This window comes from Micropterus dolomieu, linkage group LG01 (assembly GCF_021292245.1).
Source record: "Micropterus dolomieu isolate WLL.071019.BEF.003 ecotype Adirondacks linkage group LG01, ASM2129224v1, whole genome shotgun sequence".
Lineage (NCBI taxonomy): Eukaryota > Metazoa > Chordata > Actinopteri > Centrarchiformes > Centrarchidae > Micropterus > Micropterus dolomieu.
In genome coordinates, this window is record NC_060150.1 from 5,834,556 (window position 1) to 5,845,160 (window position 10,605).

Below are 10,605 nucleotides of genomic sequence, written 5' to 3' on the forward strand. Positions count from 1 at the left end.
GAAACTTCCTGTGAGGAATTAAATCACTTGTATGTGATACAAAGATCAGATAGGCTTTGTTTCACTTTTCAGATAGGATGCAGAGATGTAGTATAGCTTGTTTGTACAGTTAAAGTTCAGATACAATGCACAAGGGTTAGGGTCTGCCATTAGATCCAAAAATCAGATTTTTATCTCTTTTAATGTATCAATTAACATAATAACTTAATAGGAAAACATTGCTGATAAGTAAAAAGTTAAATAAGGGACTGTACAAAAATTATTAGGGGGTCAAAAAATAGGAAACAGCCTTGTTTTCCGCCTCATGACAATTTGGCTTTCTAGATAATCCAATGGGTTTTTAAATGGTTTATGAGAGAGAGAGGGAAAATATGTGGTGGTAGGCGTTGATATTGTGGCGAGCCGCCACAAATAAATGAACGTATGGGAAACACTGAAGTAAATGCAATTATCTGAAAATGATCATACATCAAAACTGTTAATAAAGCTATAGAAAGAATTATTATATATTTTAAAAAGCTAACCATTGGAATCAGCCGCCCTCCCAACCACAAATAATTTCCCCACAGTCCCTGATCTTTCTTTAAAGTAAACTCTCTTTCAAATGTACACATTTTCCAGAATCCCATTTAATATAATAAGCCCTTTCTGCACAGCACTGGGCACAGTTAGTAGCATCATAGCATGAAGCCCAATAGAGAAATTCATCATTACTGGTCAAAGCCTGATGGTATGTATGCTTTTAAAATTAATGACAGAAGCACTCTGACTTTTAGTCCATCTAAAATTTTCATTAAATTTCATTATTCAGCTGTCTCTGTGGCCCTGAATTAATAAACTCCAGGTATCATACCATGAATTCATATTACATTTGAGACGGATAGAGCCAGGTATGAAGCCTTTTTTCCCCTTTACAATATCCTAAAAAAAACATACAATTAAAAGTAAGTTCAAAGCAATTTCTTTAATGCGGCACTTTGGTTATTGCCTTGAAAATAGGCTGTGAGGACAAAGTAAAGACAGAGCTGATGCTTTGTAAGACTGCTTTTTACACACACACACACACACTCAAACACACAAATTCAGGTGCTATTTCTGTAGATGCTCAAATCAATGGCTCTAACATATATCACTCAGTTGGCCGGGAAAAACCCTCTTTTCACTGACACAGACAAATGAAGAGCACATGACAAAGATTTTCCTTCAGTAGCTGAAAACCTGTTATTTCTTGATGGCTACAAGCAAGAAAAAGTAAGCACTGTTCTTAAGTCTTTTTTTTTCTTCATATATTATTTTATATTTTTAAAAGTATTCTACAAAAAGTGCAGGAGCGGATGAGGATGAGGTAGATGGAGGTAAGAAAAGTGAAGAAAAGTGCTCAGTTTTAATTTGTGACAATAGGGTGAATCTCAGAGAATGCTACAATGCTGTACAGATGCCAGATTTGACGCAATTAACTGAAACCACTTGAATTTAAGAGATAAGCAGTAGCAGAAGTTAAAAAAAAGTCCATATTTTATAGTTTGACCGAAAAGGAACATTTGGGCTCAGCAAACTCTCTCAAGATAAGACAAAACAATCTCACTGGCAGGATTCAGACACACGAATACAGATGGAACTTTTTCTGGCACACTTGTGTGGCCACTTTGTCAGAAAGTTGTTACAATGCCTTCATTTTATAACATATTGTACAGAAAAGGTTTGTGTGTTTGCCAGGATTTTAAAAGCATCCACAGAGAAAATGGACAATTTGCATTCAAGTCCAAATATTTTCTCTGCACAATTACGATTTCCCCGCACGCATTAACAGATTCTGAATAGTGGATTCCTGCTGTTTGAAGGGTTCATGTTTGTTTACCCTAAGAGTGAAGGCACTGAGGTTAAAGCTACCTTTAGGCTCTATAAAGAACCAAAGCTGGAGGGCGGTGTGAACACCTGTTAGCAGCGGCGCGATTTGAAAGCAGCTGTGATTTTCAGAGCATCATTCTCAGGCTCTGAACCTTCCACCTTAAACTCATATGTTTAAGATGGATGTAAAGTTTGTGGACCACAGCATAACAAGATAAGAAAGAAGCAATGCTGTAAACTATATGCTTTTGAGAGAGGTGGTTCTGTTTCTATAGAGGAGGAGGAGGAGGAGGAGGAGGGTTGGGAAACTAGGCTCAGGCTGGGTTTGGGCAGTCACTGCTCAGGCCTGGTGAGAACAAAACTCAGGAAACAGTTATCAACACAGACTTCAGGTGAGAAAAGTCATTAACTGCACTCAAAGATAGTCTTTTATCTTTTCCCTCTGGAAGTAAACCGCTTCTGTGCTCCCGCTGGCCTAGAATGGATTCCTGCCAGATCTTTCTTCCCTGTGTCTCCTTTACTTTTTCTATCTCTCTTGTTTTAATAAAGGAAACAATGCGTTACTGATAGACTGTGTATATAAAGAAATAAACTGCACGCTGTAGTTCATTCCTACAACAACAGTTTTTGGTTGTACTTGCAAAATATGAATCTTAGAACTAATCCCAGATAGAAAAAAAGGATTAATTTAGTGTGAAAATGTGAAATAAACCATCAGACAAAAAGCAATAGGCAATCAGGAGAGAGGCGGTAAGAGGCACAAGGCATTTTCCATGAACTCAACAGCTATCCGGGGTGACTGCGAAGTGCTTCCCAGTTATGACATTTGACGAATTATTAAATCAGGAGCAATTATCTTCTATTTATGATCATCAAGATTTTTGGTAGCCTTTGAGAAAGGATCAATGGGAACAGGCGATGGAGGCAGTACAGGCAGTTTCGATTTCATAAGGCATGGCCAAACAAAGTTGCTCAATTGACTAGAGTCAGACTTGATTGATTGCATTCGGGACCATTTTAGAGTAACTTCCAAACAGTTTGATATTTTTGGACATCTGATACAATCAAACCTTCTGACTGCAGTCTTTGGGATCTGATCAGACATGAACTGCCACATAACTGGAGTCAGATACAGGGTCACAACTAGGGCTGGACAATAAAACAATAACAAAAATTATCGCGATATAATTTTTTTCAATAACAACATGTTCAATAAATATTCAATAAATGTTTGATTTATTTCACCTCAATTAGGACTTTTTTTTATTAAGATGTTCATTTTGTTGAGGACAAAGGACTGAAAAAAGCTTTTACTTAATTTTGCATATTTGTTGAAAAAGATTTTATAATAATTGTTTTGAGTGTTCTACTTCAGATTTGTGAAGTGATCCACTGTTTGGCCTCAAGTGTTCACCATAAAGAAGAGTTTAAACCACAAATAACCATCGGGTTTCTTCAACTTTCACTAAGGGGCAAACATCCGCCTTAAAACTCGAAAGATATAACGATTTGATACTTATTGTGATAATTATTGATATCGAAAGATATAAAACTGAGCAGATCGCGGATTTGTCGGGTTCCCAGGCTATGGCATTGTTAGACGGTCAAGTCTTGCTTTGTAAAGTTCAACAGATCATTGTTTTTATGCCTTTACTGTCATTTACATTTTTAAATTTCTCAAAAAGATAACCTACATGGAATCAAGTGGGATTTAACAGAAATATTTTCTTTGGAAATTTACCAAACTAAGATTATGTTCTCAAATTTAAATAATATATTTAAAACGTTGCCTCAGTCACAGTAAAGTGCATGGTATAAGGGGTAGTTAAGTTACTTTAGTCCGCCATAACGTGGCTAGATAAGCATTATAGTTACTTTAAGGCTGTATGTTGTGTTCGCTGTCACAGAACATAAATAATGAAATGTTACTACTGCGTTTCTCCTGCGCATTTCACAGCAGAGTTGTATGAAACACGACATGTTACCAGTTTAAACACTGAACTAGCCAGATTACTGTAGTGACGGTGGACAGCATGGGCCAATCAAATAAGTGTGATGTAACTCTGACTCCTTCTGTGGCCATTGTGGCAAGTTGAAAAGTGCAGCTGCAGGATACAGGTAAGCTAACGTTACGCTCTTTGAAACGTTTTTTTCCTTCAGAGATGTGACGACCACGTGCTGGACAAAAAATACTGGGAGAATCGCGGATCCTTAAATCGATCTTTAATTTTGAATCAAAATCGTAATACCCCTATAACGTAGACACCAGGCTTTTATAAGGAAGAAGAATGTGTGAAAAAACAATATCTCTGGTTCTGCTGATTCAGTTTTTATCCTTTTTTTAAACTGCCCATCATGAGTCCCACAATTATAGGCGTGCCATGCTGAATTTGTGGAGTGCCATTTCAATGTCATTCAACTGGAAAAGCCAAAATAAAAAAATCCTATATATGAACTTCATAAACAAGTAAAGTTTTAGTTTTTCCCTTTAACAGTTTAAGTCAGACTACAAGTTAATTTGTCAACATTGCAATAGAAGATATATTTTAAGATATAACAGTGTAATTATCATCCAGGTCAATGAGCAGTTATTGCTGCAAAGTAACAACATAATCCTCAGGGTAAATCTCAAGTTCACCAAATTTGCCTCAATGAGGTACTGCTCCGCTAATGTCACGACAGCAGTTAGAATAAAAAAAGATAAAATATATTGTATTGAAAAGTGGAACACTGTGGATTGTATGCGCCATAATTAGCGTTACATTAGCTAATTTCCTCATAAGGATTAAAGATATAAATATCAAAATCCTGTTGAAGAGACTCATGTATGTTGCAGAGAACAGGACAACCATGAAGACAGCGGAGACAAATGTAACTAATTGTCACATAACCTCAAATTGGGGGCACGAAAGTGTCTAAATAATGGCAGCTAATTTGCCTTGTATTGTGCTTTCTTGATGGCTTTAAATTGAATGAGTCAGGATCCATTCTGGCGTAATGTGAAAGCTGGGGCGCTGGTTCACACCAGAGACATTCAAGGTCGAGCTACTCCAAATGAAGGGGTGACGGGGCAGTGGAGAGATTTAAAGTAAGGCAGCTGAGTCAATGGACGGCCAGGGTGCAGATTTGGCACCGTATTCATGTAACCTTGAATTATTGGTTGTTGTTTTTTTCTGCATTGAAAGCTTTTCTACTAGCCCTTCTAAAAAAAATATATGCTTTTTTGTCACCCACATTAATGGCACAATCAGCCTGAAAAAATTGCAGTCACAAATTATTCATTGTAATCCTCCATTTGAGGACCCTAATGCCTCTAATTGGGCTTTTATGACTTACAAACTGTATCTTCCTCTCTTTTTTTGTTTTTTTCCCCCTCTGGCGTTTGTTTTTCTTCCTTCCCGCCATGCTGCGGAGTGACATTGAGCCTCTCCCTGTCGGGGTGCTCTCTTGTCTCACTCCAGTGCACATTTTCGCTGTCCCCTCTCCTCCTCCCCCAGAGAATGAGCTTTTGACTGAATATATTATCTGAGCTGTTGTTCTGTTTGTTGTTGTTTTAGCATCCAAGAAAAGAGATGAATTATTAATGATGACAGACAAAAAAGAATAGCGGAGTATAAGAAACTCTTGTATTTTTAGGAATGCTGCTGAGTGCTACGGCTCCATCAAGAGGCCTGCAGAGAAGACAGTAAAAGGTAGCACTTTATACTGCAGCCCGTGACTTACAGTGCCATTTGTTTGTATGAATTGGGTACCAAAAAATGTTTTGCTACTGGTAGGAAAATAGAAATAAATCATACTCTTAATACGCTTAAAAAAAATACAGTCCACACTTCATATTACTGCCTTGTTCTTTCTCTGTACCTTTCATAGCTGTACAGGTAAAGGTCTAGGTAAAGGTCTGTACTCCAGCATGCCCATTGTGAGCTGCTGCAGTGCTGCACGAATGTGCCTTTTAAATTGTTTTTCCTCCAACAAACTGCAATAAAGTTTGATAATGAGTAAAACAATAATGTGTATTTTGTGTTCTTTATTCTCATCCATACAGTTTATATAGTATATATACGCTGAACAAAATTATAAGCACACTTTTCTTTTTGCCCCCATTCATCATAAGCTGAACTCAAAGATATAAGACATTCTCTATGCACACAAAAGGCCTATTTCTCTCAAATATTGTTCACAAATCTGTCAAAATCTGTGTTAGTGATTTCTTCTCCTTTGCCAAGATAATCCATCCATCTCAGAGGTGTGGCATATCAAGATGCTGATCAGACAGCATGGGGCTTATATATCTATATCTATATCTATATATATATATTATATATTATTATATATATTACATCTATATATAGATAGATGTATATAGGGGCAACCTTACCCGAGAACTACAATGCCATTTTTTTTGTACTTGATCCATTACTATAGGGAACAGCACCTACACTGTAGTCACTCCAAAGAACATAAGCTGGTTGTCTAAATCAGTACGTTGCTGATTTTTTCCTTTTAGCTTTCCCACTCCAAAACTTCATTGCTCCACCCCAGCATTAGTGAGTAGCCCTATATTATATGTTCCTCAATAACCCCTCCGCAGTTTTGCATATAGAAATAAATTAAACCTACTTACTTTACAAGTTCTGCAAAATATCAGTCATGTTTCCCCAAAAATACCCAGCTATTACTCCCATGTTTTTATAGTCTTGTTCTCTTCCATTGTACCTATAGCAAGAACCAGTAAGTATTTCATTGGTGCCTCACTGATACAATGAAAATACACTGTAAATCACAGGCTGTGTAATAAAGTGTTACCACAATAGGTTTGAGTTTAGTTGGTCTTTGAGGCCTGAGTGTGACATATTATAGAAACAAATTGGGGTGCATTGCAGTCCCACATCCTAGGACCTTAAAATAAAGCTTCTTACTCCTAACTAAGTGTACAAAATTATTCATACCACAAGTTAATTCCAGCCGTTTAGATAATAGACAAAAAAAAGTAAAAGCCTTCTCTGCAACAACGTAAACAATCACTGCTGACATCCCAGGGCTCAGATCTCAATACCACCATCAATGTATTTCGCAGGCCCCGCTTAATGTCACTGATCTGAAGCAGGGATTACTGTGCCCCCTCTTGGTTATAAATAAGCACTGCATTGTCATTCAAAGCTTCATTACAAGCTCCACGGCAAGTTCGCAGTGAGATTACGGCCCACTGGTGTCATCATTAGAGTGATTAGACTTGAGCAGCAGCCAAGGCAAAGATATACTCCGAGTGTCAGAACAGAACACGAGGGGTGATGGATGGAGGAGAAAAAAATACATTGTTTTGCATTTAAGTGCTCATTTGTTTCATTGTATAGAATCAGGGGGCAGGGGCGTCTGTTTTGATCAAAGGAACAGCCGCCAGTGACAAATTAACTGCAGTGACTGTGTCAGTTTGTCGCTGCATTGAATCAGACAGTTTGACCATTCATCACTGGGGAAGAGCTGCATTTCTTTCTTTTTTTGTACCCCCTCTTTGGAATCAGTGATAAGGGATGAATGAAGAAAAATGACAGAGAGATAGGGCTTGTCCACTATCTATCACAGAGCAACAGGGGCCGTCTACCCTGTGTTCGACCATCAGACACCGCTTCTACTTTTGTTCCTAGTTGCTTATTTTATACAGTGCGGGCTGCCAAGCATCATGAATCAAACTGGCTTGACTTTGTGGTTTGTGTCGAAAATGTTTCAGTATGTCCTTTAATGTACACGCAACAGTGGATTGTGATTTAAAAGGCTTTCATTGCAGGAGAGAACCTAGATATTTGATTTGAGTTCTGGACATCTCTTCTTCCCTGTTGTTTGTATTTATAGCTCCTCTTTAAGTCCTTCTTCTCTCAACCAGGGGAAAAAAGCCCTGCCTGTTTGGAGTTTACAGGATCAAAGAGGAGGTAAATATCATTTCCATAACATTTGAACCAGTTAACCACCAGCACAATGCAGATAAACACTACTGTAAGCGCCTGACAATGCCAATGAGGCAGGAACTCTGTGATTTGCCGCTCCGCCAAAGAGGAGGGAAGCGAGCGCAAACATGGAGGAGGTGAGAGGTCAACTGTGCTCTCCCTGCATCCCTTTCCAAGCAGCCCCTCAAGCACTGGTGATGTTTTAGGCAACCGTGCCTCACTTTGGGAGGAGGCCTGATGGATGCCATTCCCAAGGTGAATGGAAAGAATAGCATTAGGCTGCACAACTCTGCCTGGGGAGAGCTACACTGCTTTGGGTGATTCATCTATTGATTATTTTTACCCAAGCATGGAGGTGCCATGTAAACACACATATATTAGCGGTCATACATGCAGACACAGTGGATCCAGTGAAGCGCACCCCAGGCCTGTTCACTGTTTTATAATCAGATTCCGACTTCCACCAGCTCGCGGGCATCTTCAAACCACAAGGCAGATGCATCTGATGGATAAACTAAACAGAGATGAATGATGAGATGAAGGAATAAATAAATGATAAATGTGCATTACCGCTGTTTGTGTGGGCCAGCTATTGTGTTATTGATTTTTAGCTGCTGTTTTTGTGTGTACTCGCAGTAGGCTACAGAATCTGGGCCAAGTCATATTGTTTTACTTATTTGGTGCTATAAAGTGAGTAAGAGTACTAAAGGTAAACATGTCTTATCAAATAAGTGGGATGACAAAGGAGTAAGAATGTTTAATGATTTGCGTATGCCATTAAATTACTCATGACACTTTATTTGTTTGTTTTCTGTCTAATACAGGCTTTGAGAACTTATTTGGCGGGGTACGCAACTTCCTCTGAACGTCTCCATGAGCTGCTTGATGCAAGAGTTATTTTACAGATGATTTTTTAGACTAGGCTGTAGTGTCAGGCTCTTAGTTTAGTCTAATCCAAATTAGACTCTTTCACGAAAATAGAGACAGCACAAAAGCCACTACCTCCAGGGCCGGTGTGTCCAAGCTAACAATCAGTGTGACACCTGACCAGTACCACCGACTGACAATAAACCGCAGTAACCTGTTGGAAAGCAGTGACAACATCGTCAGTCATATATTTTTTTTTTTTGCCCGAAAACACCTTCCTGATGAGTTAGCGTGCCCTGTCACAACATTGTTACACAGTGTCCTTGTACCTGTTGAATTCTTCCAGAAGGCAAACATTTTCTGCTGGAGTGAACAGAGCTGAGCGGTTTGACACGGTTGCTCAGTCAACCATGTTTTTTAGTTTTAAAAAAACAACAACAACTCTCAATTTACCCAGAATTCATGGCAAATTAGACGTAATTAAGATAGTCAAGAACAGGGGCGTAACGAGTTGGCGCGGGGCCCCGATGCAAGATGGTCATAACGGGCCCTCCCATCACAATCCATAATGTCAGTAGCAAGTTAAAGAGGTGAAAGCTTGCAGCTTTAAAACGACCAGCCACAGAGAAATGCACTGCACAGTTGACACCTCAACTAAATGAAACCAAACAGCGTTCTGCAAAGAATATGAGTTATAATAGCAAGGCTTGACAGTGATAGGCTACACTACTTGACCAAATCGGTGTTAGATCACCATAAGAGATCATAAAACATAAGGTGGCAACAGCGCACCTTCAAAATACGTGAAAACAGTACCAGTAACAGGGCACCTTCAAAACATATGAACACATGAGTGGTGACGGCTCACCTTCAAAACATATGAAAATATTATCCTATTAATGACATTATGACACACATATGGAAAAAGATGATGATCAATGACAAATGTTTCCTGTCTGTTCATAGGCATTATAAACACATAACACAAGTGTGTGGATTGATTACTAGTCAAATAAACAAGTTTTACTTACATTTTAGGCGCACTCTCCTGAGCTTTTTGCAGAGTTGTTTATTAAACCCTTTGAATCCAGCTGCAGCTCAGAGCATTCTCAGTGTGTGACAGTGTGTCCACATTAGTCTGCCCCAGTGAGCTCTTCAGGTAAGATTTTATAAGTGTGAGTTTGGAAAAAGATCGTTCTGCAGAGGCCACAGTCACTGGGATTTTTATGAAAAGCAGTAAAACGGTGCAGACTAACGTTAACTTATCCCAAAGCTTGCAGCGATGCAGTTGTTGTCCACAAACAACATCTTGCTTAGTTCTAGTGCTGTTTTCACTCTTCAGATGCGGACTGACAGGAGTTGCGTGGGAAATGTCGAGGTTATGTCATTTCAGTAGAGTTTAATATCGCATAACTCACTAGAAGTCTGAGGCCCAGTCCCAATGTCCCCCCTAAACCCTAAGCCCTGAACCCTCACAGACTTTACTGACATCACTTGGGCCCAATCCCAATGTCCCCCCTCACAGACTCACAGACTTTGAGGCGCGTTCCCGGGAAGTCCGTGATGGCTCAGGGCTGTCCCACTGTCAAATCGTCAAGTGCGCGAGGGCTCTCTCGCAGACATTTTCGCTGATGTTAAAATTGTTGAAAGTTTTCTTTCTTTTTAAGATGCTGCATAGAACACATGAAGTCAGAGGAATGCAATCACCTTATCACACACTTAGTTTTTCACTTTCCAAGTGACGTCAGTAAAGTCTGTGAGGGTTCAGGGCTTAGGGCTTAGGGGGGACATTGGGATTGGGCCTTGGAAAGTGATTGAGTTTAAGAGGCTACAAGGGCTCAAAATGCTGTAAACAGGAACGGGACAGCACTGTGCCACTTTATCACGTTACCTTGACGATGCTGAAACATGTTGCACCCTTTTTATTTTATGTTTTTGCCTTATTTTT